Source organism: Ovis aries, chromosome 3 (genome assembly GCF_016772045.2).
Source record: "Ovis aries strain OAR_USU_Benz2616 breed Rambouillet chromosome 3, ARS-UI_Ramb_v3.0, whole genome shotgun sequence".
Taxonomy (NCBI): domain Eukaryota; kingdom Metazoa; phylum Chordata; class Mammalia; order Artiodactyla; family Bovidae; genus Ovis; species Ovis aries.
In genome coordinates, this window is record NC_056056.1 from 172,064,423 (window position 1) to 172,084,483 (window position 20,061).

Consider the following 20,061-nt stretch of genomic DNA (forward strand, 5'->3'; position numbering starts at 1 on the left):
TTGGGTGTTAAGGTGAATGTAGGTTTGGGACAGGTGGGAAGTGGGTGCAGGGAGTGGCCTTTGAAAAGGAAAACAGAGTAACCAGTTGTAAAGGGACATGGACTGGCTGACTGTGTAAAAAGCAAAGAGTATGTAAAGAAAAGTAGTAAGAAATAAGGTTAGAGATAGACTAAGACCTTGAAGTCCAAGCTGAGTTTGCTTTTCACGCTATAGGAAGTCATGTGAGTGATGTGGTCTAAGTATGTTTTAGGTAAATTAATCTGGCAGGAACATCAGTGAGGAAAGAGAGTATGGTCAGAGAGACTGGGTAAAAATGTGTCATTTGACTGCTGTTTATGCTTTATTTAAGTTCTCAATTTTGTATATTTTTACATAACACTCATGCTTTTTAAAGCAAATAGTTCCAAGTGAGCCATGCTTGCTCTTAAGCAATTTCATGTACAAATTAAAATGGGAGTATGTTTTTGTAATTTGGTTCAATCCCTTATGAGTGAATTTATACATAACTTACATTTCTTACCTTGTGCTGGCTTTTTAAAAAAAATAAACAATTAAAAATAAACACCATTCCCTGTTTGAGGAATCCCTACCAATGTTGTTACCAGCCTCTTGATTCAGTGGTAACAGTCTTGGGCTACTCCTTAGCTATGGCCACCTGTTTGAGCTGAGTAGGGAACTGATGGTGCTGGAACTTCCTTCCAACCGTGCTGAAGTTTTCTGGCACTTGGGCGGAGCTCTACTAATGGAGCCCTCCTGGATCTTGTCCTGTTTCTTTCTTCCCACGATGGAAGTGGAGTAACTATTCTTATTGGTGAGTTTGGGAGAGGAGCTGTATATTCATAGTTCAACCAGGCCCTTTTAGGTGTGAACTGCCTGGAGAAACCAATGTTTCATTTGTTCTGTGCCTCCCTGTCCTAAGATTTCCCTGGGCAACCCCTGTCATGGAGTGACCAATAGAATCCATACTGCTTGGACAGGTGGATATGTGACTGCGTGCTCAGTCATGTCCAGCTCTTTGTGATCCTATGGACTGTAGACCACCAGGCAGGTCCTCTATCCATGGAATTCTCCAGGCAAGAATACTGGAGTGGGTTTCTGTGCCTTCCTTTAGGGTGTCTTCCTGACCCAGGGCTCAAACCCATGTCTTCTGCATCTCCTGCATTGGTAGGCATATTCTTTTCCACTGAGCCACCTGGGAAGCTGTACAGATGGATAAATCCATCTAATTCTGGAATTTAGTGGTAGAAAGTCTATTTGCTTAGTGCCTCAAGCTAAATTCTGAAGTATAATGATAAAGTTGATGTTTTGAGCTCTCTTCCTTTCTTGCTGGTCTAATTTCTTTACTGGCTCAGAATTTAGGCAAAGGGAAGAGGTACACTCATTATCAAGTCTGTGTAAACTTAACAACATTGTTAAGTGATGGGGAGAAGGAGGTTAATTGTATTTTCATGGCAAGTATGATGGTATTCAGATTTCGCATAGAAGGGAGTCTGTTTCTGTCTGCAACTCCAAGGAGAAAAGTACTGACTCTGCCAGATAAGTTCTAAGATGCACATCCCAGCTGAGCATCCTGAAAGTACACACAGCCATCACAGAGAACTCAGCTTCAGAGTGGACCTGTGTAAGACAGAACTGGAGCATGATAGAGCCCCTCTCCTTAATAGCTAAAGCTGGCAGTCAGCTTTTGGAGAGAAGAGCAGTATCTTCTATAGGAGCTCTTAGTGATTAGTATCAACTACTGTGGTAAGCTGGTGGCTCAGATGGTAAAGCATCAGCCTGCAATGTGGGAGACCCGGGTTCGATTCCTGGGTCGGGAAGATGCCCTGGAGAAGGAAATGGCAATCCACTCCAGCACTTTTGCCTGGAAAATCCCATGGAAGGAGGAGCCTGATAGGCTATAGTCCATGGGGTCACAAAGAGTCAGACACGACTGAGCACTTTCACTTTCACTGTGGTAGGCTAAGTAATGGTGTCTTGAAGATGCCCGTGTCTTAACCTTCAGAACCTATGAATTACCTTACTTAGTAAAGGGACTTCAAGGATGAGCTTTAGTTAAGAAGGCTGAGATGAAGTGATTATTTTGGATTATTCTGGTTTGCCCAATGTAGTCATGATGTAATCCTTAAAAAAAGGAGGCAGGAGAGTCAGAATCAGAGAAAGATGTGCTGCCAAAAGCAGAAACCAGAGCATCAGAGAGATATATGGAGATGCTATGCTTCTGGCTTTGAAAATGGAAAGAGGGGCCATGAGCCAAAGAATGCAGAAGGCCTCTAGAAGCTGGAGAAGGCAAGGAAATAGATTCTCCCTGAAGGCTCTGGAGGAACCAGTGCAGTCTATACCTCGACGTTAGCCTAGTGAGACTGATCTTTGACTTCTTGCAGAACTATACAACCAAAAGTTTGTGTTTTTGTAAGCTAGAAAGTTCACACTAGTCATTAGAGTATCATTCAGTTCAATTCAGTCACTCAGTTGTGTCCGACTCTTTGCAACCCCATGAATTGCAGCACGCCAGGCCTCCCTGTCCGTCACCAACTCCCGGAGTTCTCTCAAACTCACATCCATCGTCTCAGTGATGCCATCCAGCCATCTCAACCTCTGTCGTCCCCTTCTCATCCTGCCCTCAATCCCTCCCAGCATCAGAGTCTTTTCCAATGAGTCAACTCTTCGCATGAGGTGGCCAAAGTACTGGAGTTTCAGCTTTAGCATCATTCCTTCCAAAGAACACCCAGGGCTGATCTCCTTCAGAATGGACTGGTTGGATCTCCTTGCAGTCCAAGGGACTCTCAAGAGTCTTCTCCAACACCACAGTTCAAAAGCATCAATTCTTTGGCACTCAGCTTTCTTCACAGTCCAACTCTCACATCCATACATGACCACTGGAAAAACTATAGCCTTGACTAGACGGACCTTTGTTGGCAAAGTTATGTCTCTGCTTTTGAATATGCTGCCTAGGTTGGTCATAACTTTCCTTCCAAGGAATAAGCATCTTTTAATTTCATGGCTGCAGTCACCATCTGCAGTGATTTTTGGAGCCCAAAATAATAAAGTCTGACACTGTTTCCACTGTTTCCCCATCTATTTCCCATGAAGTGATGGGACCAGATGCCATGATCTTCGTTTTCTGAAAGCAAAATGGCTGTCTGGGGAGGCCTTACAAATAGCTGTGAAAAGAAGAGAATTGAAAAGCAAAGGAGAAAAGGAAAGATATAAGCATCTGAATGCAGAGTTCCAAAGAATAGCAAGAAGAGATAAGAAAACCTTCCTTAGTGATCAATGCAAAGAAATAGAGGAAAACAACAGAATGGGAAAGACTAGAGATCTCTTCAAGAAAATTAGAGATACCAAGGGAACATTTCATGCAAAGATGGGCTTGATAAAGAACAGAAGTGGTATGGACCTAGCAGAAGCAGAAGATATTAAGAAGAGGTGGCAAGAATACACAGAAGAACTGTACAAAAAAAAAAAAAGAGTATCATTAGGGAACTATTACAAGTACCCTAAGCAAGAATTATAACCTGACAGAATGTCACCTTTAACTTAATCGTTTCATCAACTCTGTTTTGAATAAGATAGTCTGATTTACAACTCACAAATCCATAGGATGGGTATAAGTTTGGTTTGATTTTCCAGGCTGCCACAAAATATTAGGTACCACACCCACTTGTTTATGTGTTGGCTACTTTTACATTATATTAATACAGCAGAGTTGAGTCCTTGCAGCCGAGATCATATGGCCCACAGAATCTAAAATATTCACTATCTAGACCTTTACAGAAAAAAAATTGCTGACCCCTGTGGTAGATGCTGAGGCTGGTTAGTTACATCATTTTCCTGCTGTCAAAGAGCTTGCAAACTAGGGTAGAGGTTGGAAGAGAAAATCACCTAGTGCAGTGAAGATATTTTTTTCTAATTGTGTAAACCATGAGAATGAGATTATAAAGAAGGAAATGATTAGTTCTTACCATGAAAAGTTTTTTAAAAGACTTTGAAGAAGAGATGCAGTTTAAGTCAAACATCATAGTATGTATTCACTCAGTGGGCAGGAAAGATGTAATTCAGATGAAGATTCAGTGTGACAGAGGAGGTGGGAAGTAAACAGAAAGTGTAGGAATCACTCATTAAGTTGCCCTGATGGCTCAGATGGTAAAGAATCCACCTGTAATGCGGGAGACATGGGTTTGATCCCTGGGTTGGGAAGATCCCCTGAAGAAGGACATGGCTACCCACTCCATTATTTTTTCCTGGAGAATCCCCATGGACAGAGGAGCCTGGCAGGCTACAGTCCATGGGGTTGCAAGAGTTGGGCACGACTGAGCAACTAAGCACACAGCACAGCACAGCACAAGCAACTGTAGCATCTGGTGTGTGGGGGAATAGAAGGAGTAAGGGAGGTGGTGGGTGGGTCCTAGTGACAGAGAGAGGGAAAAAAAACCTCCCAAACTCTTTTGAATGTAACGTGGGAATCCCCTTGCTATCTCATTGCAGTCTTCATCAGAGCTGCAGCTTTCCAGATGAGTCACTTTTTCACAACTGATACTGTCATCTTTAACTACGTGAAGATGGAGAGAGTAGCAGGAGCGGATCTGGTCATTGTGACGTGAGCTTCCTAGTTGATGTCTTTGTAAAGATGTTTTCAGAGCAAAGTTAAATTTTATAATTGGGAAGCTATGAAACTCTTCTGAAATTGCTGTCTAGTCATTGTACTGAGAACAGGAATCCCATTTTTCAAAGTACAGTGCGGACAACAGAGTACAAAGGTTAAGGGGAGAGATACCTTGAGAAGCCTCCCTCATAGTCGTATAAAAATGACAAGTACATGAAGGTGGGAAAAAAAATTCTTTTTGTAGAAAATGTTATTCCAAAAATGGATTTTTCCCTGGGCAAGCTGTGCCAGTTGCCCCTCACACGGTGCATGGTGCCTGGGGAAGATGCTCTCCTTTTCATCACTCTTTTGTCATTGAAATCTGCCTTCTTGATTGCCCCTTCCTCTAAGTCTGGATTCAGGTAAGGGATGAATTCGAACTCCGCCATGTTCTATTGAGAGATGAAAGGTTAAGTGAAAAGTGAGTGCATTGAGAGGGTGTGGGAGAAAATTTTATTAGGAACCATAAAATTATGAACATAATTATGCCTCATAGAGTTCCAGCATGTTGTATCTAAACTGCATTTGACTAGTTCTTTATATTATTTATATTTGTTATTACAAATTGATCCTGAATAATATCAATTTCTTAATAAAGAATTGTAGAGCTGAATCTATTTCATTACCTAGCTGTGTGGCCTTTGACAAATTCTTGTGTCTTTCTGAGTACAAGTCTCTCCAAGTGCAAAATAACAATGCTTGAGACATGGTCATGGAGGGGTGGAAGAGCATTGGATCTGAGGCCAGAGAAACCTGGGCTTCTGGGAACAGCTTTAACTCAGGTGCCTCTAATTTGCCACTCATTTATTCTGTGATCTTGGACAAATGGCCCTTCTAAACAATAGTTTCCTTATCTGTAAACAATGAGAATGATATTGGAATGCCAAAATGTTGAAACCCAAACGAACTTTTTGGCCAGCCGACATAGGCATCTTACGATGCTACTAAAAAGATTAAAAAGTAAAGGAGAATTAAAAATTAGTCAAGAAAGACTTCATCTACCTCTGTAGTTTGTAAAAGATCCAGAAGAATTTAAGAAAGGTAAGATTATGAGTTTTAAAGATGCTTAATCAATTGTTCTTAATATATATTGAGAGCTTTAATCATAATCCTAACTCCTACCCAATAATCTCCCTCTTTCTTAAGAAAAATAATATTTGGGATTATTTTTTGATAGCAAAAATTATAAATATTTTATAGTGAATATTTAATGATTAATAAAATAGGCTGCCACTTCGTGGATTATTATGGGGTTTATTAATATGGGTTTATGATTCTATAGCTCCTGGTGGAGTCTCTTCCAACTTGTCTTTAGAAACACAATGACAGCTTATACAATGTATTTAAAACTCACAGCATTAGTATGTGATATGATTTTTCTTCCAGGAAAAAGATATGAAAGTTTATGGTATTGTACCTGGAGGAAAAAAAAATCACAACACTAAACATTCCTACTGACACACAACCTCGAATCTTTGATAATTTTCTGATCAGTAGAACTGGATTGATAAAAATCAATCAGTGGCATACCAACGCATCATCCAGTCAAGACTAAGAAAGCCTGGACTAATATGGGGCAAGGTGGGATAATATTTCATTCCTTTCCCACTCTCTGCCCTCTGGTTCTGTGACTCAGGATCTTTCTTGTGTTGTTCAGTCACTAAGTCATGTCCGACTCTGTGACCCTATGAACTGCAGCAGGTCAGGCTTCCCTGACCTGCACTGTCTCCTTGAGTTTGCTCGATTCATGTCCATGGAGTAGGTGTTGCCATCCAACCATCTCATCCTCATTAAAAAACCAGGTAGCCACGTTGAAATCAGATAGGTTCTGTACTTTGAGGAGGCCATAGTTGTCTTCTTCCTTGTCGGGTCTGGACTGAAGATTTGTCTTTTCCCCAAAATTCAAGTTAAAACCATAATATGATGGAATTTGGAGGTTGGCCTTTGGGCAGTAATTAGGTCATGAGGGTGGAGCTATTACAATGGGATTAGTGCGCTCATAATTGGCAGGTGGGTGGCTCAGATGGTAAAGAATCTGCCTGCAGTGAAGGAGACCCATGTTCCATCCTTGGGTCGGAAAGATCCCCTGGAGGAGGAAATGGCAACCCACTCTATTATTCTTGCATGGAGAATTCCATGGACAGAGGACCCTGATGGGCTACAGTCGCAAAGGGTCGGACATGACTGAGTGACTATCATTTCACTTTCAGTGCCCTTATAAGAAGATACATGAGAGAGTTTCCTCTCTCTTCTCTCTACCATGTGAGGATATACAGAGGAGATGGCCATGTACAAGTCAGAAATCCCTCACCAGACATTGGTGGTACCTTGATCTTGGACTTCTCAGCCTCCAGAACAATTAGGGATGAATGTTGGTTGTTTAAGCTACCCAGTATGCAGTATTTCTTATAGCAGCCCAAGGTGTCCTCTGCTCCATCTTTCAGTATCATTTTGCAAAGTGTTCTTTCCAGAAAGCAGGGTCGGACCTGGTGGGACAGGGATGATGGTGGTGGTCATCTGGTTACTGTTGTGCTTTTGCATTCTGGGAGTAGAATTCCCTCAAACAAGGTACTCTAGAGTAGATGGCAACAGATACCCAGCAGTTGGGGTGACAGTTCAAACTGTGCAGTTCAGAGTTTCAGAGAACCATGCCATAAAGGTGGGACACATTGTGGACCAGGAGAGCTATCCTAGGTGGATTCCTGCTCAGCGCTTGCCAGTAGCTCTGCGAATTAACTGCAGTCCAGTTCTGCTTGAAAGTGAAGATGATCAATATGGAGGGCAGTGAACAGTGGGCAAGCTAAAAGTAATGAAAACTTTCTTTACCTAGAAAAAGTCTAAAGCCCTTGATTCCACTAAACTCCAAGTAAGCAAATATAAAAATAAACTCCAAGGGAGTGAACATTTTTTAAAAAATCATAAATAAATATTCAACAAGTATCGACGATAAAAACAATTACCCACTGACTAGTCATGGATTTGTCTGACTACCTAAAACAGAAAATCCAAATATTTGGTGATGGCCTAAATAAGATAAGGTTTATTCTTCTCGCATATAAAAAGAAGTTCAGGCAGTTCAGAGCTGGAGAGGCAGCTCAAGGACCCTGGTTCCTTCTAGCTTTCCCCACTGCAGTCCTTAATGTGACCCTCTCAAGATGCTGCCAGGACTCTAGCCATTGCGTGGAGGTAGGAAGATGAGGGAAAAGGGACACTTGCCTACTGATTCTTCCCTGTTTGGTAGCCTTTCTGAGAAGCCCCCCTGGTGACTTCTGCCTGTGATTAATTCATTGATCAGAACCATGTTATACTGGCAACCTCCTCTGCAAGGTAGGTTGGGAAATGTAGTTTTAGCTGTGAGTATTTCTAACACCCAACTAAATCAAGACTCAGTAAGAAAGGAGACTGGATCAGCATTGGGTCAACAATTAGCAGTATCTGCCATGTCTACAAAAAAATAATAACTAAAGTCTATTCCAAGAATCAGAGCTGTAGACAGTTCCCAGTAAATCTCACCTGTGCAGCTCTAGGAAATCAAGAGTAGTTCTTGTAGACAACTAGATCTTATAGAGAATTCCCAAATCAAAGTTAAAACTATACTAGCCACAGAATGTAGGAAGTGGGTTGAGCGTAAACATTATTTACTTAACTTCTATTCTATAATTAGGAATCTAGTTATCATTCCATGGATACTGTCTGAAATTCTAAAAATTATAAAATAAAATAAGAATCATAACATATTAATTGCTTGGGTGGAAATGGCCAAGGGATTAACTGATTAAATAATGGAATTTTTACCTGTTCTTCACCTTTCTTCAAATAATGGAGTGGAATTGAGGTCTACTCCCTCTCTCTTCCTTTTTTTTTTTTTTTTTTTTTACCCAATCCCTCTGTCTCCAGCCCTGAGTTTATAAAAACTCAGAGCCTCTCAAGTATTTCCTTTGTTGGGCCACAAACCCCTGTAGGCAGGGGTTAGGGGCAAGGGAACCAAGCTGGGGGCTGGCCCCTCCCCTAGTGGGTGGGGGAAGGGGACAGGGCTTCCTCTTGTTAGAGTTAACTCCATGTGTGCCAGCAGGTTGCTCGGCAGTTCTGTGCTTGGTACAGAATAGGCGTTCAATAGATACATGCAGTTGAATGCAGCTTTTCACTGATTCGTGATAGCTTTCCTGTTTTCTCACAGATTCTTTGTCTTAGATTTTATAATAGTCCACAAATGAGCTAAGCCACTGCAGATAATAGAAAGTTGCATACAAAACAAAACCACTGAAAGAGCAAAATAAATCCTATGCACAGGAAAAAATAATAACAAGCAAAGGAATTAGTTCATCAAAGTGATCACCATGGATGAGGTTCACTGGTGGAAATTTTCTGTATTTTCTAAAATGTTTAACCAATACACACTAATTTCATAATAAAAAACAGCTTCTTGAAAGTATTTTCAGATGTGTTTGCACTTTTGGGTGGATTTAGGATTTTGTTTATGTGATGTCATAAAGCTCAACTGATTTGGTAGTTTCTTAGACAACCAACAGATTTAATAGCAAAACACAAAACAAACAAAAAACCCACTCAGACTTGGAATTTGTCCCTAGTATGACTGAGGTCTTTACTTTATAATTGTTCTATTCTCATATTAAGATGGTAGACAATTGGTGCATGACATCATCTCATGCATAAGAACAGGATAAGATACATACTTAAAAGAACAGTAAACAGTGGTGACCAAACATCAATTGTGTGTCCCTCCATGCTCCTTGTGTTTCTAACTTATGTTGCTAGTACAGAATTTATACTTACTGTTGTTTGAAGAGTCTCTCCTTGTGAGTTAACCTGCAAATTACCTGAGACTAGGAACCATACCTTGCTTGCACACCCTCCCGCTTGGAGTAAGTTAAGTCCCCAACCGATGGTCTCCCATGATACCCTGGGCTTCCCCTTCTGAAGTGCTCATCAGAATTGTAAGGAATAGGGTATGTGCTGTTTGTGCTGTGCTTAGTAGCTCAGTCGTGTCTGACTCTTTGCACCTCCAGGCTCCTTTGTCCATGGGGATTTCCAGGCAAGAATGCTGGGGTGGGTTGCCATGCCCTCCTCCAGGGGATCTTCCCAATCCAAGAATCGAATTGGGGTCTCCTGTACTGTGGGTGGATTCTTATTCTTTACCAGCTGAACCAACAAGGAATAGGTATAGTCCTCGTTGCTTTGACTTTCTATGGAAGGATCTCCGCTAGAGTAATCAACCTGGTCTCTTGTACCATCCGGCTTTTTGTTCTTAGCCAACTGGGCTTACCCAGGGAAGAAGCTCTTTCCTTTGGTGGAGAAGCCCAGACAAATGGCAGGGCCATCTTGGGTTAACTCCTGGTCAGATAGGAGGTGAAGGTGGTCCCAGATTGTTGGCAGGGGGTTTTCCCAGGTATTGCAGTTGGTAAAGAATCCACCTGCCCTATATAGGAGACCAAGAGACATGAGTTCAATCCCTGCATTCAGAAGATCCCCTGAAGAAGGAAATGGCAACCCATTCCAGTATGCTTGCTGGGAGAATCCCATGGACAGAGGAGTCTGGTGGGCTACACCATGGGGTCGTAAAGAGTCAGACACAGCTGAGCATGTACGCTACTGGCAGAGGATCTGAATGATTTTTGGCTCTGTCTTCCTGCAGGGATTCTCAGTTAAACGATTAAACTACTGTACTCTCCTGTGAAGGAGGCCTGTAGTTTCATGAAAATTCAATTCAGGGGCATATTAGAAGGCTTAGGTGATCAAGCGAACCACATGCTCCAAACAGCTTTACCTGTCATAAAGCAGTGCATGGACTTAACCTGTCTGACTACTTGTCTCTCTTAGGTACTTTAAAACTTGGATCTGGGAAAAGTGGTATAATAGTGTGACATCCTAAAATGCTAAAGTCATTTTTAATCTAATATCTATATTGCCTACTAGACTGACAGGTTCATGGAAAGCATAGCTCCTATATTTGTTTGTTTCACCATTGTCCTCCCAGTGCCCATCATAGTGCCTGGTATACAGTAGGCAACGAATATATATTTTAGAGTACATAAGTGAATTTGTCTTTTAATCATTCTTTTAGTACAGCCCTTGTTTTACTCTGCCCAGGATGCTGTGACAAAATCACCATAGACTGGGTGGCTTATTTAACAGACATTTATCATCACAGTTCTGGAAGCCAGTAAGTCCAGGATCAAGGTGCTGGCAGATTTGGTGTCTGGTGAGGGCCCTCTGGGTGGTTTGCAGACAGACACTGTCTTGCTGTATGCTCATGTGGCAGAGAGGGACAGACAGACAGAGGCAGAGAGAGCAAACTCTCGTCCTTCCCTCTGCTTATAAAGGTACTAATCCCATCCTGGGGGCTCTACTTTCGTGATCTCTGACCATCTTTAAATCTAATTAGCTCCCCAAGGGCCCACCTTCAAATCCCATCCCCTCGAGAATTAGGGTTTCAGCATATGAATTTTGAGGAGACACAATCACCAAGTCCATAGCAGTCTCTGATGTAGAACTGGTGCTTATTAGCAAATCCTGATTTGAATCAGAGCTACAATTTCAAACATGGGGATGGTGGCAGGAGGCATATTCTGGTTCATTCTTCCTGGTGCTTTACCCCAGCACTCCCTGTTTCTGAGTGAGTACAAACCCAGTTCAATTCCTGGGTCAAGAAGATCCACTGGAGAAGGGATGGACTACCCACTCCAATATTCCTGGGCTTCCCTCATGGCTCAGGTGGTAAAGAATCTGCTTGCAATGTGGGAGACTTGGGTTTGATCTCTGGATTGGGACGATCCCCTGGAGAAGGAAACGGCTACCCATTCCAGGATTCTGGCCTAGAGAATTCTATGGACTGTATAGTCCATGATGTCGCAAAGGGTTGGACACAACTGAGTGACTTTCATTTAGTTCCCTGACCAGGGATGGAACCTGTACTGCCTCTGCAGTAGACGCTTAAAGTCATAACTATGGGCTGTCAAGAAAGCCCCCCTACCTGAACTTCTCTATGTTGCTTCTCAGCCTGGTGTCCGGGGTGGGGGTGGGGGAATTAGAGAGAGATGGGAACCCACTGATTTCCTGTTTGCATGCCTCACCTCAAGAACTGTGAAAGAGAATTTATATTTTATTGAAAAGTACAAAATTTGAAGTGAAAGAGGAAATGAGGGCATCTAACAATAATAGTAATAAGATTGAGAATCTGTTCCACATTCCATGTAGACAAAGAGCATCCATTTCATTTCCTTGCATGAGTGATTCTGTCTAGGCACTGGCTCACCTCCCACATCCATGGGCTTTTTTGGGGCCATGCCTCCTGCGGGGTGACTCCACCTAGCTTCTCAATTAAGAACGGAACATTTTCTTCACTTTCACCACACAGAGGAATGATACTGTGTGTGGAACATCTGCAAATCTCAAGTGTGGGCCTCATGCAGTACCAGTTTCCCACACATAAATCTTTCTGTGAACTGAGGTCCACTGATACTTGCCTTTATAGGTGAGTGTGAGGCCAAGCACACATTGTCCTTTGGAGCAGAAAACCAAGACCCCACTTTCCAAAGGAAAAAAGTCTACAATTTTAGGAGATTTGAGCAACAGCTTTCGATCCTGTTTCTTGTCTGCCTTTTCCTCCTGCCCTGCTCCACTTTAGGTGCCCGTGAGCTCACTTCTCAGGCAGCTGTAATCTGAGACTCTCAGAGTTGGGAGGTGTGGCCTCTTCACCCATCCAGAGCTAGTATTCCTCCTTAGCTTGTTCAGTCCAGCCTGTTTTCCCTTCTCTGTGGGCAAGGAGGTGGCAACGTCTTTGAGATCTATCTTCACTTCATCTTCAGACACCTTGTATTAGTTACTCAGTCATGTTCGATTCTTTGCAACTTCATGGACTATATAGCCTGCCAGGCTACTCTGTCCATGGAATTCTTCAGGCAAGGATACTGCAGTGTTTGGCCATGCCCTCCTCCAGGGGATCTTCCCAACTCAGGGATCAAACCCAGGTCTTCTGCATTGCAGGCAGATTCTTTACCATCTGAGACACCAGGAATGCCCTGCTTAAATCAAATGAATTTGTTGCTTAACACCCTAGATGCCCAACTAGGGAATGGCTTAAAAACCAAGCAAATGAAAAACTGGTGCTTCCATGTGATAGAATGTAATGCAGCTATTAAAGATTCAATTTTAGGAAAAAATGTTGAATCCCCTGGGAAGAGGTTTATGATATAATCTTTGGAAAAGACTCTGATGCTGGGAGGGATTGTGGGCAGGAGGAAAAGGGGACGATAGAGGATGAGATGGCTGGATGGCATCACCGACTCAATGGACGTGAGTTTGAGTGAACTCCGGGAGATGGTGATGGACAGGGATGCCTGGCGTGCTGCGATTCATGGGGTTGCAAAGAGTTGGACATGACTGAGTAACTGAGCTGATTAAGTAAAAAGAGCAGGTTATACGGTGATATGTATAGCACAGTCTAGATAGATAGATAGGTAGATGATAAATAGGTGATAGAGTGAGTGAGTAGGTGGACTTGAAGAATAATGAATCCTTTGAAACAGTTAACTCCACCCTAAGGAACTGTGTTTCTATACTTTTCCATTTTGCCTTTGTAGTGCTAGCCACTCAGTCATGTCTGACTCTTTGCAACCCCATGGACTATAGTCCACCAGGCTCCTCTGTCCATGGAATTCTCCAGGCAAGAATACTGGAGTGGGTAGCCATTCCTTTCTTCAAGGGATCTTTCTGACCCAGGGATCGAGTCTCTGGCATCGAAGGCAGATTCTCTACCATCTAAGCCACCAGGGAAGCCCATATCTAGCCTTACACTATCTAGAAAGACTAGTAGAGACTTCTAGAAGGAAAACAATCTTACAATTACTCAAACACAAAAATGCAGAGAATTCAGGGGATGGTGCCACACCATTGTTCCCTTCCAGTCCATCTACCGAGTCAGCAGTGACCACCAGGAGGCAGCCCTTCCTCCACTGGTCTCCCTTCCCCATTGTTTCCTCTCTCTCTCCATGGTTTTTCCATCCTCGGACATTTCTGCAGCATCTCAGCTCCACCCTAGCACGAACAGATCGTTATAGTCCTCCACAGGAGCAGGTATAGGGCTTCTAGAAGTATCAGAATGGGGCATTATTGAGATGAACTCTTCTTGCTGATATTCAGTCCATCCCATATAATTTAAGGTATGATCTATATTTAAAAAAAAAAAACCTATCAAGATTATGGAGAACAGAAAAACTCATTAAGTTGCCACCGACTTTTCCATATAATTAGGCAGAGGTAATGATAAAATGTATTCACCTCAAAGAGAAAATTTCCAGTTTTTATGGAAAGCAGATGAGTTACCAAATCATAACCATGGTTACACTTGAAGTATCATTTTCTATATCTTAAAGTACTCTCTTCTCTCTCTTAATGGCCTCTTCACCCATCTCTGTATTCCTTTACTCCTGAAAAAAAAGTTCACCGCACCCTCTATTTGCATCACTTCTTAGAGAACATTTGACACATAAATGCTTCTTCTGTGCAAGCAGGAGCTATGGGGTTTCTGATTCAGGTCAGAGTTACTGAAGCTGAAAAGAACAGAAAGACAAGAAACTGGAGGAAATCAAAAGGGCAGTGAGGTGAGCTCTCTAGGTTAGATCAGAGGAGGCCTTTTGGGGGGTAGGGAGTATGGAATGGGTAGCTCATATGACCATGGAGGGCTGAAGTCTTGACTTGGTTCTGGAGCCCACTGGAAAGGCAGTCACAAAGTTGGGACAGTAGGGATTCCCCTCCTGCCCCTCTGCCATTGTCCTGTCCCAGATTCTGTTCCTGGCTCATCTCCCTCTCTCTTTCTTAGGTGGGGTGCTCAGCTGTTCTGGACAACAGAATGGGAAGTCGCTTAGATGCCCTGGAGCCTTGCTTTTGTGGTTCTGATACACAGCATTAGACCTAATTTAATTTGAAAATAATACAGAAAGATGAAAGGGAATCCCACTTGAGCTTCTCATTTTAAAAAGAGTTTAAAAAAAAAAGAGAGATGATGTGAGCCCAAGACCTGAACCTCAAAGGAGGCCCTCTGGTCAATGGAGGCAGACAGGCCCAGATGTTTTTCCCATCTGTGTCTTGTCCCTCTGGCATGAAGGCTGGATGAGGAAGGGAGGTACACAGCAGAGGATCAGGCCAACTTGCTGATGCTGCCCTCTTATTTAGCTCATGGAAATTTCATAGCATCTAAGGTCTGGCTTTCCCCATGGATTTGAGGGGAAACCTCCTATAGCCCTCTTGAACTAGTTTCATGGAAGGAACTTCGATACTGTGAAAAATTTCACCCAGGATTAATTGAACTTGACATCCTGAATGTCTTTTGCATGATGTACTAAGGTAGTATTTTTGAAAATGTCAGTATCTGATACTCGGTGTGTGGTTTTTAGATGTCTAAAGTATTCCCACTTCTCAAATTTCCTTTAAAAAGCTGGAATGCAATACATTTCTGGTTTTTTTTTGTTTCGGATGAAACTCCACCTTGCCACAGCAGAACTAAATATACCCCAGATCAACAGTTGATCACACACACACCAACAGTTCCTCACACACACACCAATAGTTCATCACACACACACACACACGCTGAAGGACATCCAGAAATAGTTCATCACACACACACCAATAGTTCCTCACACACACACCAATAGTTCCTCACACACACACCAACAGTTCATCACACACACACCAACAGTTCATCACACACACACATGTTGAAGGACATCCAGAGTGAGTGGCTGACCTCAGCTGAACACGAACCATTCTCTGCTTTCTGGGAAATTGGAATCACGGGCCAGCTTTACATTAAATGGAAAGTGTACGCTACCATCTTGTGGACAAAATATAAATAACACCGAAATCTGCTGAAGACTACTTAACTGTTCTCCGTATTATAGTGAACAGCTGTCTTGTCCTGGGTTCCCCCATGCCCTCATGATGACCAGCCTATGCAGTTTGGAACTTTGGTCTTGAGTGATCTCTGTCAACAAAATCAGGTATAATACAACATGAAGAAATGGGAGTTTGCCGAGAACATTGTGGAGCGCAAATGCCTGAGACCTGGGTTCTTGACTCTAGCTTCTTCTCATTCGCATTTTTCCAACTGTAAAATGACTCTTGTCACCTCACACAGGACACCCAGGTTTCTGGGGTGAGGTTGACAGAGTTAGGATTGCACAGTGTCCTATGGAGCTGAATATTTTAAACCAAGATAAATTAGTTTATTAATCATTTATTTTCTAATGAATGCAAAACTTGGTTATTTTTCTCTTGAATGGCTTTTATGCATACACTAACTCATTCCGTTAATCTTAAAGGAAATCAACCCTGAATATTCACTGGAAGGACTGATGCTGAAGCTGAAGCTCCAATACTTTGGCCACCTGATGCGAAGAGCTGACTCATTGGAAAAGACGCTGATGCTGGGGAAGATTAAGGGCAAGAGGAGAAGGGGCGACGGAGGATGAGATGGTTGGATGGCATCACTGACTCAATGGATAGGAGTCTGAGAAAACTCTGGGAGATGGTAAAGGACAGGGAAGCCTGGCATGTTGCAGTTCATGAGACTGCAGAGTCGGACATGACTTAGTTATTGAACAACAGCTCACTCACAGACACACATTCCCACTTCCCATGCACTAAAGGAATGACTTTCTAGAATGCGGAAACATGAATGGTGTCATCACAGCTGAATAAAGAAGAGGAAGATGCAGAATCCCAGTGTCTTAGGGTGGACAAGAACCTCCATGCTCATCACATCGTATCACTTTTCTAATACTTGCATAACTTGTACAATATTCAGCCACTCTATGAACATGGTCTTCCAGAAAATAAGAAAGTACTGGCAATGGTAACCACATAAAAGACAGAAACAAATTCTGGTACAAATTTACATGGATAGAGGGGTGTTAGAAGGAGGGGACATAGGTATAGATATATATCGCTGATTCATGTTGATGGTTGGCAGAAACCAACACAATACTGTAAAGCAATTATCTTTCAATCAAAAATAAAGTTAATTAAAAATTTTACTTGGATACATTTTTGGTTAATACACAGAGAGAGATGACTGAAATTAAGCTAGGCGCTAGAAAATCTCTGGGCTTCCCAGTTGGCACAGTGGTAAAGAATCTACCTGCCATTGCAGGAGATGCAAGAGACACGAGTTTGATCCCTGGGTCCGGAAGATCTCCTGGGGTAGGAAATGGCACCCCACTCCAGTGTTCTTGCCTGGGAAATTCCTTTGACAGAGGAGCCTGCTGGGCTATAATCCATGGGGTAGAAAAGAGTCAAACATGACTGAGCGCACAGACACACAGGTTGTAGTCTATTTATAGTAAGTATGCAAATGGCTCTCATGCCTACTAGAGCTTAAAAGATCTAAAGTTAGAGCTTTCCAGTGTTAAAGGTTCTTCCATCTAGGGAAGGTCTTTCATTAGGAAAGCAAGACATCTACCATAAGCTGAAGTTGTTTTATCCCATTAATTCTTCCATTTAAGCATCATGTCTAAGTTAGGGATATATGTGTGTATGTGTTCTATGTGTTTTTCTTACTCATAGGAAAATCACGGCTTTCAGACTGATCCTAGTGGTAAAGTACCACTTAGGAAGGCATCATAACATTCATTTTTGTTGTGATCACATACGGTAACTGGTCTTTCATTGTTTTCCTAATTGTATAAAAGAAATAATGTATATCTTCTCTGTCTCCCTTAGAGAGATTGCTAAGAATATAATATCGCTATCCCTGATTAATGTCACTAATCTCACAACTTTGCAATAGAAAGCAGAGCCTATTTCTAAAGAAATATGTTCACCTTAACTTTATTTACTGTCAGTGTTGAAACACTGAGCTTCCACAAATAGAACCACAAGAAAATGACAACAACAGTAGCAAAGACAGACAAGGCCTAGGCAGGAACCTGTTCCCAGCACTGGCTCTAGGAAGGTCAGGTAAGAATTAAAAATTTTATTCACCCTACATAAGTTCCAAGCCTTCTAGATCAATTCCACTTGACTCTGCATTTTTATTTATTTTTTTGACCTCTCTCCTTGGGATAGTGAGTCTAGTTTGTTTGTTTGTTTGTTTTCACCTTGTCACCAAAAGTATAAATGTAGTCTCTGAGGGGAGGTTGTTGCTTTAAAAGGTCTGCGGAAGCTTTAAAAAGAAAGGTGAAATAGACCATGCCTTGACTAGCTATGAAACCACCGGTGCTAAATAAAGTGCCTTAAAATCAACAAGAAAATTTCCTGATCCGATAAGAAGGAAACTTCTGTATTGTTTCCCACAGTTTAGACATGGTATTTTCAATTTCTGTATATTTTTATACAAATAATGAATTTTTGAATGTTAATACTAGCATTTTATCACAAAAATTTCATGGTTCTTCTTGTGCTTCAGAAACTGCTACATTCCTAAATGTATTCTTACATAAAAATTATTACATATATCCCTACATATTTGTTATAGCTTCAAAGTTATTCTTGTCTCCAATAGAACATGTCTCTAAATTAATAGTGTAACTCAATAAGAAAGCAAGGCTCAATGTCCAGAATGTTACTGGATAGTCAGCTCTTTATGTGCTTTGTTCTGTATTTGAAAACTTTGTGTAACAGACATAAAAGATAATCTGAAAGTTGAAGGTGTTATATAAATTCCAAAAGAGCTCAAGGATAGGATGAAGGATGTTATTTATTGAGTGTCTGCAACAGGTAGTCTGCCAAGAGTTTTCCATTTGCAAAAGTCTGACCATCTCCATTCCAAGCTTGGTATGTATGAGTGGGTCACACAACTCAGAATTAGAAGTACTAGATTAATATCCAGAGCCCACACCCTCTTTAGGCCAAGATTGAAGTGTGGCCTGGGTGAGTTTGGATAGATGAGTAAATCTCATAAAGCGAAACATCCACCTAGAAAATTTCCAATGAATATTTTGGCTAAATAAGATTGGATCTTCAGAGAGAAGTTGATATGGATTTTGTGACTCCCTGCAAAGATGCCAGGGCTAATGCTATGAGGAGGTGTGAGATCTCTGATATCGTGGAAAGAGTAGGTCACAAATCCTGAATCCAAGAGAATGCCCGCCAGTAAGTGGGGGATGAAGAAAAGAGCTTTGGATTCACAACCAATCCAATAGACAAGGTGAAGGGTGGTCTCATGACTCTGCCATTTCAAGTCAGGAACATGAAACCCAGTGAGATAAATGACTTATTCAAGGTCACACATCAAATCAGCCTCCAACCCAAGGTCATAAACCAGAGTCCCTGTCACCCAGCCCATTGTTTTTTGCTCCGCAGTTTTCAAAGTGCAGGCTTTCTGTCTTTCCTAAGCCCATTATTTTTCCCCAGTGGGTGAGAACAAATAAACAAATTCCAATAAGAGCACCCAACCCAGTCTGGGCTTCCATCTCTGTTGGTCTGACAGGCTTCTGGTCCCTAAATGAAATGATCCCATATTAAGCCTTTGGTACACGTGGAGGGAGGGAAAGCAGACAGTGTGGGAGAAGCAGGAGTCAGTATTAGTTTTCTCATTTAATTAACTGCATTCAACAGAATGAATGCCATAGGCAAATTACTACAGGCCAGTAACACATCCCTTAAGGAATACTTGGGGCCCATTTTTTTCAGCCCATTAGTGACCAGAACAGCCTCATAACTCAGGTCTGCCAAAGCCAAAAGAAAAATGTGTATAATTGGAAAAAGGTTGAAAACAATCCTGGATAATAAATTACACTTACTCAGTTCCTTTGTCCTTCCAACTCTACAGCTAGCATCACATTTCATAAGGGAGCCACGGAGAAGAGGCAAATGCCGAGGGGGAGGCTGTACTTATTAGACACGAGAGGGAGGCCTCCGAGATTAGTGAAATCAGTTGTTTACTTAGAGTCTGCTAAGCCGAAGGGTGCGTCAGGCCAAGGAGGCTTTGGGGCTGCCTGCTCCCCTCAAGATTCAGAGCACACACGGCCCCACGGCTTGACCATTATCTATAGGAAAGTTGGCAGGAAGAGCTTAACCAAATCTCTTCCAATTAGGTGTTCTGATAATCTAAATTCCCTTGTGCAAATGCCAGCTACCTACCTCATCTCTTTGGACCGCCCGGAGTTATAATCTTCCCTGACATTTCATGGATCTTCCTCTCCAGGAGATTGCCGTTCAGTAAAAGGAAGATGAAATGGAGGTCTCCTGCTTACCAAGCGCATTTTCTGTAATATGCAGATATATAAACACGCGAGTGCGCATACACGCTGGTGTCTCGTGTGGATCAAAACCAGCTGGAGTGCATTTGTCAGGGAGTGCCAAGCTTCAGTCGGTCTCAGAACTTGAAATGGATCCTCCCTGTTTTCTGGGATGCCTCTTCTGGCTGTTTGCTTATGCTGCTGCCAGTGATGCGTGAATTT

At 42.2% G+C, this 20,061-nt stretch overlaps 1 long non-coding RNA gene across 1 annotated transcript in view; it reads right to left on the reverse strand.

Annotated features, from left to right (window-relative positions):
- Nucleotides 1-19,855, reverse strand: part of LOC132659465 (uncharacterized) — a 56,719-nt gene extending 36,864 nt beyond the window's left edge. Inside the window, exon 1 of the long non-coding RNA XR_009599967.1 lies at nt 19,742-19,855. This is a non-coding gene — a long non-coding RNA (uncharacterized LOC132659465). The remainder of the gene's footprint in view (nt 1-19,741) is intronic.
- Between the last annotated feature and the right edge of the window lie 206 nt (nt 19,856-20,061).